Raw genomic sequence first — 13,135 nt, forward strand, 5'->3', positions numbered from 1 at the left:
TAACCTTGTTGGAGGAGCTGAACCCCACCAATTTCATATGGGCATTCACTGAACCCCTCTTAATTGGAAAAATAAAATATGATTTTTTCAAATTCAAAACATAGGAGGTATATATTTAAGTATATATTTATACATAGGTGCACAAAATGAACAAAACCATTATAGAACAAAACCATTAAGTACAAAGAACAAAACCATGAAAGTATAATTTTCACACAAAAACATAATAAATATTTACTGCAAATCAGTGTGACTTCTGCTGTTGTCCTTCAGAGACCAGTTCAGAAATGCGCGGCTTTACCTTACATTAGGCTGGCAGTATGTTCCCCCACATTAGGTTCAATATAGTCTCCCACATTAGGCCGGCAGTATAGTCCCCCCACATTAGGTGCAATATAGTCCCCCGCATTAGGCTGGCAGTATGTTCCCCCACATTAGGTGCAGTATAGTCCCCCCACATTAGGTGCAGTATAGTCCCCCACATTAGGCTGGCAGTATGTTCCCCAAAATAGGTGCAATATAGTCCCCCACATTAAGCTGGCAGTATGTTCCCCCACATTAGGTGCAATATAGTCCCCCACATTAGGCTGGCAATATGTTCCCCCACATTAGGTGACATAAAGTCCCCCACATTAGGCTGGCAGTATGTTCCCCCACATTAGGTGCAATATAGTCCCCCACATTAAGCTGGCAGTATGTTCCCCCACATTGGGTGCAATATAGTCCCCCACATTAGGCTGTCAGTATGTTGACCCACATTAGGTGCAATATAGTACCCCACATTAGGCTGGCAGTATGTTCCCCCACATTAGGTGCAATATAGTCCCCCACATTAAGCTGGCAGTATGTTCCCCCACATTAGGTGCAATATAGTCCCCCACATTAAGCTGGCAGTATGTTCCCCCACATTAGGTGCAATATAGTCCCCCCACATTAGGTGCAATATAGTCCCCCACATTAGGCCGGCAGTATGTTCCCCCACATTAGGTGCAATATAGTCTCCCACATTAGGCTGGCAGTATGTTCCCCCACATTAGGTGCAGTATAGTCCCCCCACATTAGGTGCAATATTGTCACCCACATTAGGCCGGCAGTATGTTCCCCCACATTAGGTGCAATATAGTCCCCCACATTAGGCTGGCAGTATGTTCCCCCACATTAGGTGCAGTATAGTCTCCCCACATTAGGTGCAGTATAGTCTCCCCACATTAGGTGCAGTATAGTCCCTCCACATTAAGCCGGCAGTATGTTCCCCCACAGTAGGTGCAATATAGTCCCCCACATTAGGCTGGCAGTATGTTCCCCCACATTAGGTGCAGTATAGTCGCCCCACATTAGGTGCAATATTGTCACCCACATTAGGCCGGCAGTATGTTCCCCCACATAGGTGCAAAATAGTCCACCACATTAAGCTGGCAGTATGTTCCCCCACATTAGGTGCAATAAAGTCCCCCACATTAAGCTGGCAGTATGTTCCCCCACATTAGGTGCAATATAGTCCCCCACATTAGGCCGGCAGTATGTTGACCCACATTAGGTGCAATATAGTCCCCCACATTAGGCTGGCAGTATGTTCCCCCACATTAGGTGCAATATAGTCCATCACATTAAGCTGGCAGTATGTTCCCCCACATTAGGTGCAATATAGTCCCCCCACATTAGGTGCAATATAGTCCCGCACATTAGGACGGCAGTATGTTCCCCCACATTAGGTGCAATATAGTCTCTCACATTAGGCTGGCAGTATGTTCCCCCACATTAGGTGCAGTATAGTCTCCCCACATTAGGTGCAGTATAGTCTCCCCACATTAGGTGCAGTATAGTCCCCCCACATTAAGCCGGCAGTATGTTCCCCCACATTAGGTGCATTATAGTCCCCCCACATTAGGTGCACTAAAGTCCCCCACATTAGGCTGGCAGTATGTTTCCCCACATAGGTGCAATATAGTCCCCTACATTAAGCTGGCACTATGTTCCCCCACATTAGGTGCAATATTGTCCCCCACATTAGGCTGGAAGTATGTTTCCTCACATTAGGTGCAATATAGTCCCCCACATTAGGCTGGCAGTATGTTCCCCCACATAGGTGCAAAATAGTCCCCTACATTAAGCTGGCACTATGTTTCGCCACATTAGGTGCAATATAGTCCCCCACATTAAGCTGGCAGTATGTTCCCCCACATTAGGTGCAATATAGTCTCCCACATTAGGCTGGCAGTATGTTTCCCCACATTAGGTGCAATATAGTCCTCCACATTAGGCTGGCAGTATGTTCCCCCACATAAGTTGCAATATAGTCCTCCACATTAAGCTGGTAGTGTGTTCCCCCACATTAGGTGCAATATAGTCCCCCACATTAGGCTGGCAGTATGTTCCCCCACATTAGGTGCAAAATAGTCCCCCACATAAAGCTGGCAGTATGTTCCCCCACATTAGTTGCAAAATAGTCCCCCACATTAGGCCGGCAGTATGTTCCCCCACATTAGGTGCAATATAGTCCCCCACATTAGGCTGGCAGTATGTCCCCCACATTAGGGGCTATATAGTCCCCCACATTAGGCTGGCAGTATGTTCCCCAACATAGGTGCAAAATAGTCCCCCACATTAAGCTGGCACTATGTTCCCCCACATTAGGCGCAATATAGTCCCCACATTAAGCTGGCAGTATGTTCCCTCACATTAGGTACAATATAGTCCCCCACATTAGGCTGGCAGTATGTTCCCCCACATTAGGTGCAATATAGTCCCCCACATTAGGTTGGCAGTATGTTCCCCCACATTAGGTGCAATATAGTCCCCCACATTAAGCTGACAGTATGTTCCCCCACATTAGGTGCAATATAGTCCCCCACATCAGGCTGGCAGTATGTTCCCCCACATTAGGTGCAATATAGTCCCCCACATTAAGCTGGCAGTATGTTCCCCCACATTAGGTGCAATATAGTCCCCCACATTAGGCTGGCAGTATGTTCCCCCACATTAGGTGAAATATAGTCCCCCACATTAAGCTGGCACTATGTTCCCCCACATTAGGCGCAATATAGTCCCCCACATTAAGCTGGCAGTATGTTCCCCCACATTAGGTACAATATAGTCCCCCACATTAGGCTGGCAGTATGTTCCCCCACATTAGGTGCAATATAGTCCCCCACATTAGGCTGGCAGTATGTTCCCCCACATTAGGTGCAATATAGTCCCCCACATTAAGCTGGCAGTATGTTCCCCCACATTAGGTGCAATATAGTCCCCCACATTAGGCTGGCAGTATGTTGACCCACATTAGGTGCAATATAGTCCCCCACATTAAGCTGGCAGTATGTTCCCCCACATTAGGCGCAATATAGTCCCCCACATTAGGCCGGCAGTATGTTGGCCCACATTAGGTGCAATATAGTCCCCCACATTAGTCTGGCAGTATGTTCCCCCACATTAGGTGCAATATAGTCCCCACATTAGGTGCAATATAATCCCCCACATTAGGCCGGCAGAATGTTCCCCCACATTAGGTCCAATATAGTCTCCCACATTAGGCTGGCAGTATGTTCCCCCACATTAGGCGCAATATAGTCCCCCACATTAAGCTGGCAGTATGTTCCCCGACATTAGGTTCAATATAGTCCCCCACATTAGGCTGGCAGTATGTTCTCCTACATTAGGTGCAAAATAGTCCCCCACATTAAGCTGGCAGTATGTTGCCCCACATTAGGTGCAATATAGTCCCCCCACATTAGGCCGGCAGTATGTCCCCCCACATTAGATGCAATATAGTCCCCCACATTAGGCTGGCAGTATAGTCCCCCACATTACATTGGCAGTATAGTTCCCCCCATATTAGGTGCAGTATGTTCCCCCACAGAAATACAGCCTCCAGCCATACAGTATGGCTGGAGGCTGTATGCCTGTGTACTGCCCCACTTCAGTGTTCCGACCACCGCTCCTCGGGTCCGGCCATAGAAGGACCGGAGGATCACTGGTCGGAACACTGAAGCTGACACGCCGCTGGTAAACACTTACCAACTGCCAGCGCGCGTCCTTCTTGCTTCTTCTCTGTTCCTCCGGTTAGCCTTAACACCCCACAGGTGTTTGACGACTTTTCGTTTAAATCGGATGTGTAAATGAAAAAAAAAAATTTTCACAAAAGTGCAGTTTTTTCCCCAAATTTACAATTTTTACAAAGGGTCATGGGAGAAAATGCCCCCCAAAATTTGTAACCCCATCTCTTCTGAGTATGGAAATACCCATGTTAGGACGTAAAATGCTCTGTGGGCGAACTACAATGCTCAGAAGAGAAGGTGTCACATTTGGCTTTTTGAAAGCAAATTTTGCTGAAATGGTTTTAGGGGGGCATGTCACATTTAGGAAGCCCCTGTGGTGCCAGAACAGCATAAAATACCCACATGGCATACCATTTTGGAAACTACACCCCTTAAGGAATGTAACAAGGGGTACAGTGAGCCTTAACTATCCACAGGTGTTTGACGACTTTTTGTTAAAGTTGGATGTGTAAATGAAAAAAAAAATTTTTTTTACTAAAATGCATTTTTTCCAAAAAATTTTACATTTTTACAAGGGATAATAGGAGAAAATTACCCCCAAAATTTGTAACCCTATTTCTTTTGAGTATGGAAATACCCCATGTGTGGACGTCAAGTGCTCTACTGGTGCACTACAATGCTCAGAAGAGGAGGAGCGCCATTGAGCTATTGGAAAGATAATTCGTTTGGAATGTTAGTCAGGGGCCCCCATGTGCGTTTACAAAGCCCCCCGTGGTGCCAGAACAGTGGACCCCCCCACATGTGACCCCATTTTGGAAACTACACCCCTCACAGAATTTAATAAGGGGTACAGTGAGTATTTACACCCCACTGGCATTTGACAGATCTTTGGAACAGTGGGCTGTGCAAATGAAAAATTAAATTTTTCATTTGACCGGACCACTGTTACAAAAACCTGTCAGACACCTGTAGGGCGTAAATGCTCACTGTACCCCTTATTACATTATATGAGGGGTGCAGTTTCCAAAATGGGGTCACATGTGGTGGGTGTCCATTGTTCTGGCACTATGGGGGCTTAGTAAACACACGTGGCCTTCAATTCCGGACAAATTTTCTCTTCAAAATCCCAATGGCGATCCTTCTCTTCTGAGCATTGTAGTTCGCCTGCAGAGCACTTTACATCCACATATGGGGTATTTCCATACTCAGAAGAAATTGGTTACCTATTTTCTCTTATGAAAATGAAAAATTTAGGGTAACACCAGCCTTTTTGTGAAAAAAAAAGTTTTTTTTATTTTCCCATCCAACTTTAATGAAAATCGTGAAACACCTGTGGGGTGTTAAGGCTCACTATACCCCTTGTCACGTTTCGTGAGGGGTGTAGTTGACAAAATGGGGTCACATGTGGGTATTAGTGTTGAGCGACATAAGCCATATTCGAATTAGCGATATTTCACGAATATATGGACGAATATTCATCATATATTTGCTAAATTTGCATATTCGTAATATTCGCGTTTTATTTTCGCATATGCGGAAATTTGCACGCCAGTCTCACACAGTAGTATTAGAGCCTTCTTTACACCACATAAGCTGGAAGCAGAGAGGGATGATCACTGTGATGTGTACTGTAAAAAAAAAACGAATATTCGTAATTGCAAATATATAGTGTTTTATTCGCGAATATTCGCGAATAAAATTCGAATTGCGAATATTGGCGAGCAACACTAGTGGGTATTTCTTTTTCTGAGTTTATGTCAGAACCGCTGTAAAATCAGCCACCCCTGTGCAAATCACCAATTTAGGCCTAAAATGTACATGGTGCGCTCTCACTCCTGAGCCTTGTTGTGCACCCGCAGAGCATTTTAAGCCCACATATGGGGTATTTCCGTACTCAGGAGAAATTGCGTTACAAATTTTGGGGGCTTTTTTTCCTTCTACTGCTTGGGCATATAAAAAGTATGGGGCAACACCAGCATATTAGTGTAAAAATTTGTAGTGCAATTTCTCCCGAGTACGGAAATACCCCATATGTGGCCCTAAACTGTTTCCTTGAAATACGACAGGGCTCCGAAGTGAGAGAGCACCATGCGCATTTGAGGACTAAATTAGGGATTGCATAGGGGTGGACATAGGGGTTTTCTACGCCGTTCATTCCCAAACAGGGTGCCTCCAGCTGTTGCTAAACTCCCAGCATGCCAGGACAGTCAGTGGCTGTCCAGAAATGCTGAGAGTTGTTGTTTTGCAACAGCTGGAGGCTCCGTTTTGGAAACATTGCCGTACAAGACGTTTTTCATTTTTATTGGGGGGGACAGTGTAGGGGATGTATATATAGTGTTTTACCCTTTTTTTGTGGTAGTGTAGTGTTTTTAGGGTACATTCGCACTGGCGTGTTACGGTGAATTTCCCGCTAGGAGTTTGCGCTGCGGTGAAAAATTTGCCGCAGCCCAAACTTGAAGTAGGAAACTTACTGTAAACCTGCCCATGTGAATGTACCCTGTACATTCACATGGGGGGGGGGGGAAACCTCCAGGTGTTTCAAATCTACAACTTCCAGCATGCACTGACAGACAGTGCATGCTGGGAGTTGTACTTTTGCAACAGCTCGAGGCACAATGGTTGGAAAACCTTCAGTTAGGTTCTGTTACCTAACTCAGTATTTTCCTACCAGTGTGCCTCCAGCTGCTGCAAAACTACAACTCCCAGCATGTACTGATCACCGAAGGGCATGCTGGGAGATGTAGTTATGCAACAGCTGGAGGTACGCAACTAGAACTCCCAGCATGCTGAGACAGCTGATTGCTGTTTGGGCATGCTGGGATTTGCAGTTTTGCAACATCTGGAGGGCTACAGTTTATTGACCACTGCAAAGTTATCGCCAAACTGTGGCAAAACTACAAATCCCAGCATGCTCAGACAGCAAACAGCTGTTTGGGCATGCTAGGAGTTGTAGTTTTGCAAGATCTGGAGGGATACAGTTTAGAGACCACTGTATAGTGGTCTCAAACTGTAGCCCTCCAGCTGTTGCAAAACTACATATTCCAGCATGCCCAAACAGCTGTCTGGGTATGTTCGGAGTTGTAGTTTTGCAATACCTGGAGGGCTACAGTGTAGAGACCACTGTATAGTGGTCTCAGACTGTAGCCCTCCATATGTTGCTAGGCAACTTACCGGCTTCCGTAGGCGCCAGGAAGCCGTCCTCTTCTGCCGCACAACATCACCACCTGCCGATCACCGTCACCCGCTGCCTCCGGATGGGTAAGTGGATCTTCTGCCATCGGTCCTCTGTCGTTTCCCTGTTCTGCCCCGCCTATTGTGGGTGGGCAGGATGGGGAAAATGAAAGTTAACCCCCCGCCCCCAATCTGCTATTGGTCGTCGCTTCTGACGACCAATAGCAGGGATAGGAGGGGTGGCACTACTGCCACCTCACTCCTATCCCTTCTGGGGGATCGTAGTTGTCTTAGACAACCATGATCCCCCTTATAATCCGGGTCACCATAGACCCGTATGACCCGCTGTGGGCGCAAATTGCAAGTGTGAATTCACTTGCGATTTGCGACGATCACCGACATGGGGGGACTGATGATTCCCCTGGGCATTTGCGTGGGGTTCCTGCTGATCGATATCAGCAGTTACCCCGGTCCCCTCCCGGCGCACGGCGGGGACCGAAATTCCCACGGGCGTATGGATACGTCCTGGGTCCTTAAGTACCAGAAAGCCAGGGCATATCCATATGCCCTAGGTCCTTAAGAGGTTAAATGTAAAAATAATATATTTTTTTCGGAAATTTTTAAAAATGTTTATTAGTAATGTATTTTAATATTGTGCTTAATAAAGTGTGTGTGTGTTTCACTTTTTTTTCTATCTTTTTACATTTGTTAGGTAGTACCACTACTCCAACATGGAACAGACTGTTCCATGATGGAAGCTGTAGTACCTGTACTAATAGACAGATCTCCCCAGGTGTCACTCCTGACACCGATGTGATCATCCTATCTATTGCAGAGATGGAGCAGCTTTCTCCTGCGCTCGCATTTATGCACTATACTCCGGACGGTCAGTGATGTGAATAGAATTCACATTACTTATTCATATTTCCTGCAGAGAGCTGTGATTGGCCAGATGGTTCCAGCTAATCACAGCTCTCTGCAGGAAATATGAATAATAGGTATATATATATATATATATATATATATATATATACATACTCATACTACAGTGGGACCATCGCATCTATACATTATGCAGGATGATCGCATCGGGTGTCAGAAGTGACACCCGCTGTGATCTGTCTATCAATGCAGGTTCTACAGCTCCCAGCATGGAGCAGATCATGTTGGGAGCAGTAGGACCTGCAGTTGAGGACAGATCACAGCAGGTATCATTCCTGACTTCCGCTGCGATCGTCCTATCTATTGCAGAGATACAAGCGCAGGAGAAAGCTTCTCGTATCTATACATTATACAGGACGATTTCAGCGGGTTTCGCTAATGAAGAAATTTGTTATTTCGAATCGAGTCAAAATTCAGATTCTGTCCGAATTGAATGTTTCATTAAATTTGGAATTAATTCGACTTTGTCTGATTCAATTCGCTCATCTCTAATCAGGAACACAGGATCAGCAGACAGACAGAGAACTTAGCAGTACTGAATACACAAACTTTCTGAGGCCAGGAACAGCAGGTGTGGCAGACTTAGACCTTTTTCACACTGCCGTTGTGCCCCATCGGAAAAGGTAGTTAGACCCTTTTTTTGAGCCAGAAGTAGCACAGTATTGTGTGAAACGGAAGCCGCTCATTGCATGTGAATTTACACTTGACTGTTCACCTGTTTGAATAAAAGAAGCCTGAAGCTACATTTGGTGAGCTGTCGCCTACTTTCTTTCTTCTTTTGAAGTATATTACACTTTTTTTTTTGTTCCTATAACGTTTGTTGTCCGGATAGGGCACAATGGGGTACTGGGGCAACGTTGGGTGCCATTGATTTTTTACATCAGTAGTGGGAGTAAAAGATATTGCATGATGTATTTTTTTCTCGCTATTCTCCGCATGCTTTCTGACGTCCGTCGCACTGCCGTATCACAACAGCAGTGTGAAAGAAGTCTTACATACAGTGCCTGGCTGGAATTGGAGGTGGATCCATTAGAAAGTGTATGCTGGCTCTATAGAACTCCCTAGTGGACAGAACAGAAACTGCTGCAAGAGACACACCAGAGTAAAAAGACCAGGAAATACAGCATACAAGTGGCACAGAGAATGTCACATGACACTCCTAAGAACCAGGAAATATGGTACACTGGTGGTTGCCAACCAGCAGCATTATGCAATGTTCACACACTGTAAAATCTAAAATCTTTTTTTAACCCGTTAACGACGCAGGCCGCAAATGTACGTCCTGGTGCAGTGGTACTTCACGCACCAGGACGTACATTTACATCCTATACATGACCGCGGAGCGATTCTCGGGTCATGCGCGGCAGGTCCCGGCTGCTGTCAGCAGTCAGGGACCCACCGGCAATGGCCGACATCGCGCAGATGTCCGCCATTAACCCCTCAGATGCTATGATCAATACAGATCACGGCATCTGCAGCACTGCGGTCACTTAAATGGATGATCGGATCGCCCACAGCGCTGCTGCGGGGATCCGATCACCCAGAACGGCAGATGAAGGTCCCCTCACCTTCCATGGGGTTTTATAGTAAAATAAACCTTTTCTTTTACATTAGAAATTTTCTTTTTCTATGAGCACACTTTCTTCAACATGTTAGTTGGTGCTACTCTCCATTCATTTTCACCTTCACTGTGTTGTACTGAGGGTTACTGAATATGTTTCAACACTTCCTATATAGCTCTGGATCTTTTTCCCTCATGCACGCTGTGGCAGACCAACTTTATTTTATATGTTAGTAAAATATGGATAGAAACACAGATTGTATCACACTGTTTAACAGCCAAACATCGACAATAAAAGTTACTCATGAAATAGTCTCTAGCCAGTTTTCATTTTTCCATTCAAAGTGACTATTTTTTCACTCGGTGTGATATCTGAGGCATCCCACAATGTTACTCTTTCTTGTCAATGCAGAAGTTATGGGATTTTTCTCTTAGTGGGAATGTATTGTTTGTTCTACAGACAAAACAATTGCTGTTTATCCTACATGTACTGAAAGATGCATTTTTTTATGTCCTAGACTGCATTGTAAACATATCTTATTTTAGACTATGTTCACACATTGTTTTTTATGCCTCATTTTGAGTAGTGATGAGCGGCAGGGGCCACATTCAAATTCGCAATATTTTGTGAATATATAGACGAATATTCGTCCTATGTTTGCGAAATTCACATATTCCCTATGTTTGTTCTCTTTTTTTTCATGCAAAAATCTGCAATGAAATTTGCATAGTGTGCATGCAGGATTTTATCTTTCACCTAAAAAGCAAGACTACATTTTGCCAAAATGAACTTGAGTAAGCCAAAATCCTTCTGGGAAAACGTTCTGCGGACAGATGAGACCAAAATAGAGCTTTTTGGTAAAGCACATCATTCTACTGTTTACCGAAAACGGAATGAGGCCTACAAAGAAAAGAACACAGTACCTACAGTGAAATATGGTGGAGGTTCGATGATGTTTTGGGGTTGTTTTGCTGCCTCTGGCACTGGGTGCCTTGAATGTGTGCAAGGCATCATGAAATCTGAGGATTACCAAGGGATTTTGGGTCACACTGTACAGCCCAGTGTCAGAAAGCTGGGTTTGCGTCTGAGATCGTGGGTCTTCCAGCAGGACTATGACCCCAAACGTGTCAAAAAGCACCCAGAAATGGATGGCAACAAAGCGCTTGAGAGTTCTGAAGTGGCAGCAATGAGTCATGATCTAAATCCCTTTGGACACCTGTGGAGAGATCTTTAAATTGCTGTTTGGTAAAGGCCCTTCCAATAAGAGAGACCTGGAGCAGTTTTACAAAGGAAGAGTCGTCCAACATTCCGGCTGAGAGGTGTAAGAAGCTTATTGATGGTTATAGGAAGCGACTGATTTCAGTTATCTTTTCTAAAGGGTGTGCTTTTTTTTCTTCTTTTTTTGGTTTAGTTCCAATAAACACAAAGTAAATAAAAGTGTCTAGCAAAACATGTGTTACTGCAATCCGTTTCTGTGAGAAATACTTAATTTTTTTTGAAAAATTTCAGGGGTGCCAACATGTACGGCCATGACTGTATATATCACTATATTCTAAATATTTACAAAATTGCGAAGTGCCGATATTCGCAGTAAAAATTCACATTTCGAATATTCGCACTCAATACTAATTTTGAGCTGTCATTTGGGTTTTGGGTTTGTCTTTTTTAGCCATTTATGCTCAAAATGAGGTTTAAAACTTAGTCATAAAATGGGTATTGTGGCATTTACTGTATGTCCCGTATACAAAACTGTTTAAATTAATTCTAATTGATCATCTAAAATGTAACAAATTGAAATAGATTTGATATATGTGTCATGTTAAGACACATATTTCTGACATTTAATAGCCTTACCTGTCATGATCTTGTGAAATTTTAAAATCCTCACAATTCACTGCCCCCATCATGATAAACTGCCCCCTAACTTTATTGTATTTTTTTTTTTTTTAGTTTTCTACCTTGATATTGCTCTGTATTTTCTGCTCAGTTTCAGTCAGATCCATAGACTGGGACGGGGCCTTACCCAGCAGGCGTGACATCATCTGAAGCCATACAGGGGAGAACTTCTTCCCACACTCTGCTAAACACAGCCCAGAGCAGTTCTGTGTGTGAGATGAGCTATGATTAGCTAAGGATAACCCCTCTCCTCCCCCGAGCACTCCACACTGCATTTCCTGTGAAAGACATAGGGGGAAATGTGCTCTGGACATGTAGTGGCAGCTTTTTTTTTTTTTTTTTTTAAACAAATAAAACATAGAAAGACTTATAAGGAGTGCAATAGCAAAAATTGTTTTCAATGACAATGTCCACTTAAAAACTACATTTAGCTTATAGTATACAGGCGGTGGAGATCTACATCACATACATTTGGTTCCAGCCAATCACTATGGGTATTTTAGAGAGAAAATGTCTGTGAATCAAAACATAATTTTGAAGAAAAATAGATCTTATCAGTGTGCATTGTATTACTACAGTACATACACCAACAGGCAGTCTGAGGCATAATACTACTCTCTACCTTTGCTACATGTATCATGTTGGCATCAAGCTCTGCTGTATGTACTGTACTACAAACTATACTATTATACTATGATCCTTGCCTGTACTTCGTAAGCTAGAAGGCTCTCTATTTATTCTGCTAACTGTTCTCAACCTATGCATGGAGTTGTTCCTCTAAGCACCAAGTGAGGGGGTCTTCATTTTAGTCTCAATGAATGCATTCCACTGTACACATTGTACTGTAAAGGATCTTAACCTGTTGCCGTATAAGGACAAGCCGGCTCGTCCTACAACGGCAAACAGTGTATTGTGTGGGCTCCTGACTCGAGCCTGCGCCATACCGGCTGGCCAGCTGATTTTTTTAGCTAGGGGTTGCCGTTAATAGCTGACATGCGGCCGGCTATTAACCCTTTAGGTCGCCCTTGTCAAAGTTGATAGCGGCATCTATAGGGACCTTTAACCAGTCCCTGGTGGTCCAGTGGGGTGGATCACCCCTTGGCGGCATGATCACAGGGGGGGAGGGGCTTACCTCTTCTCTGGCGCTAGTCCCGGCTCTGTGATTGATAGAGTCTGCTTTATCAATCGAGCACAGAGCACACAGATCAATGTAGTTCTATGGAACTACATTGATCTGTATGAGGAATCTACTGATCCCTCCTAAAACTCCCTTAAGGGGACTAAAAGTGTAAAAAAAAAAAAAAAAATAAGTGGAATAAAAGGTTAAAAAAACACCTACTTTGTATACCCTAAAATTTTTTATAAAAAGCGATCAAAAAGTCCCATCAAAACAAAAATGATACCGATTAAAAACTTCAAATGACGTGCAAAACATGAGCCCTCACACATCCCTGTATACGGAAAAATTAAAAAGTTATAGGGTTCAGAAGATGACAATTTTCAACATACAAATTTTGGTGCATGTAGTTATAATTTTCTTAAGGTAGTAAAATAAAATAAAAGCTATAT

The sequence above is a fragment of the Hyla sarda genome, chromosome 6, assembly GCF_029499605.1.
Source record: "Hyla sarda isolate aHylSar1 chromosome 6, aHylSar1.hap1, whole genome shotgun sequence".
Lineage (NCBI taxonomy): Eukaryota > Metazoa > Chordata > Amphibia > Anura > Hylidae > Hyla > Hyla sarda.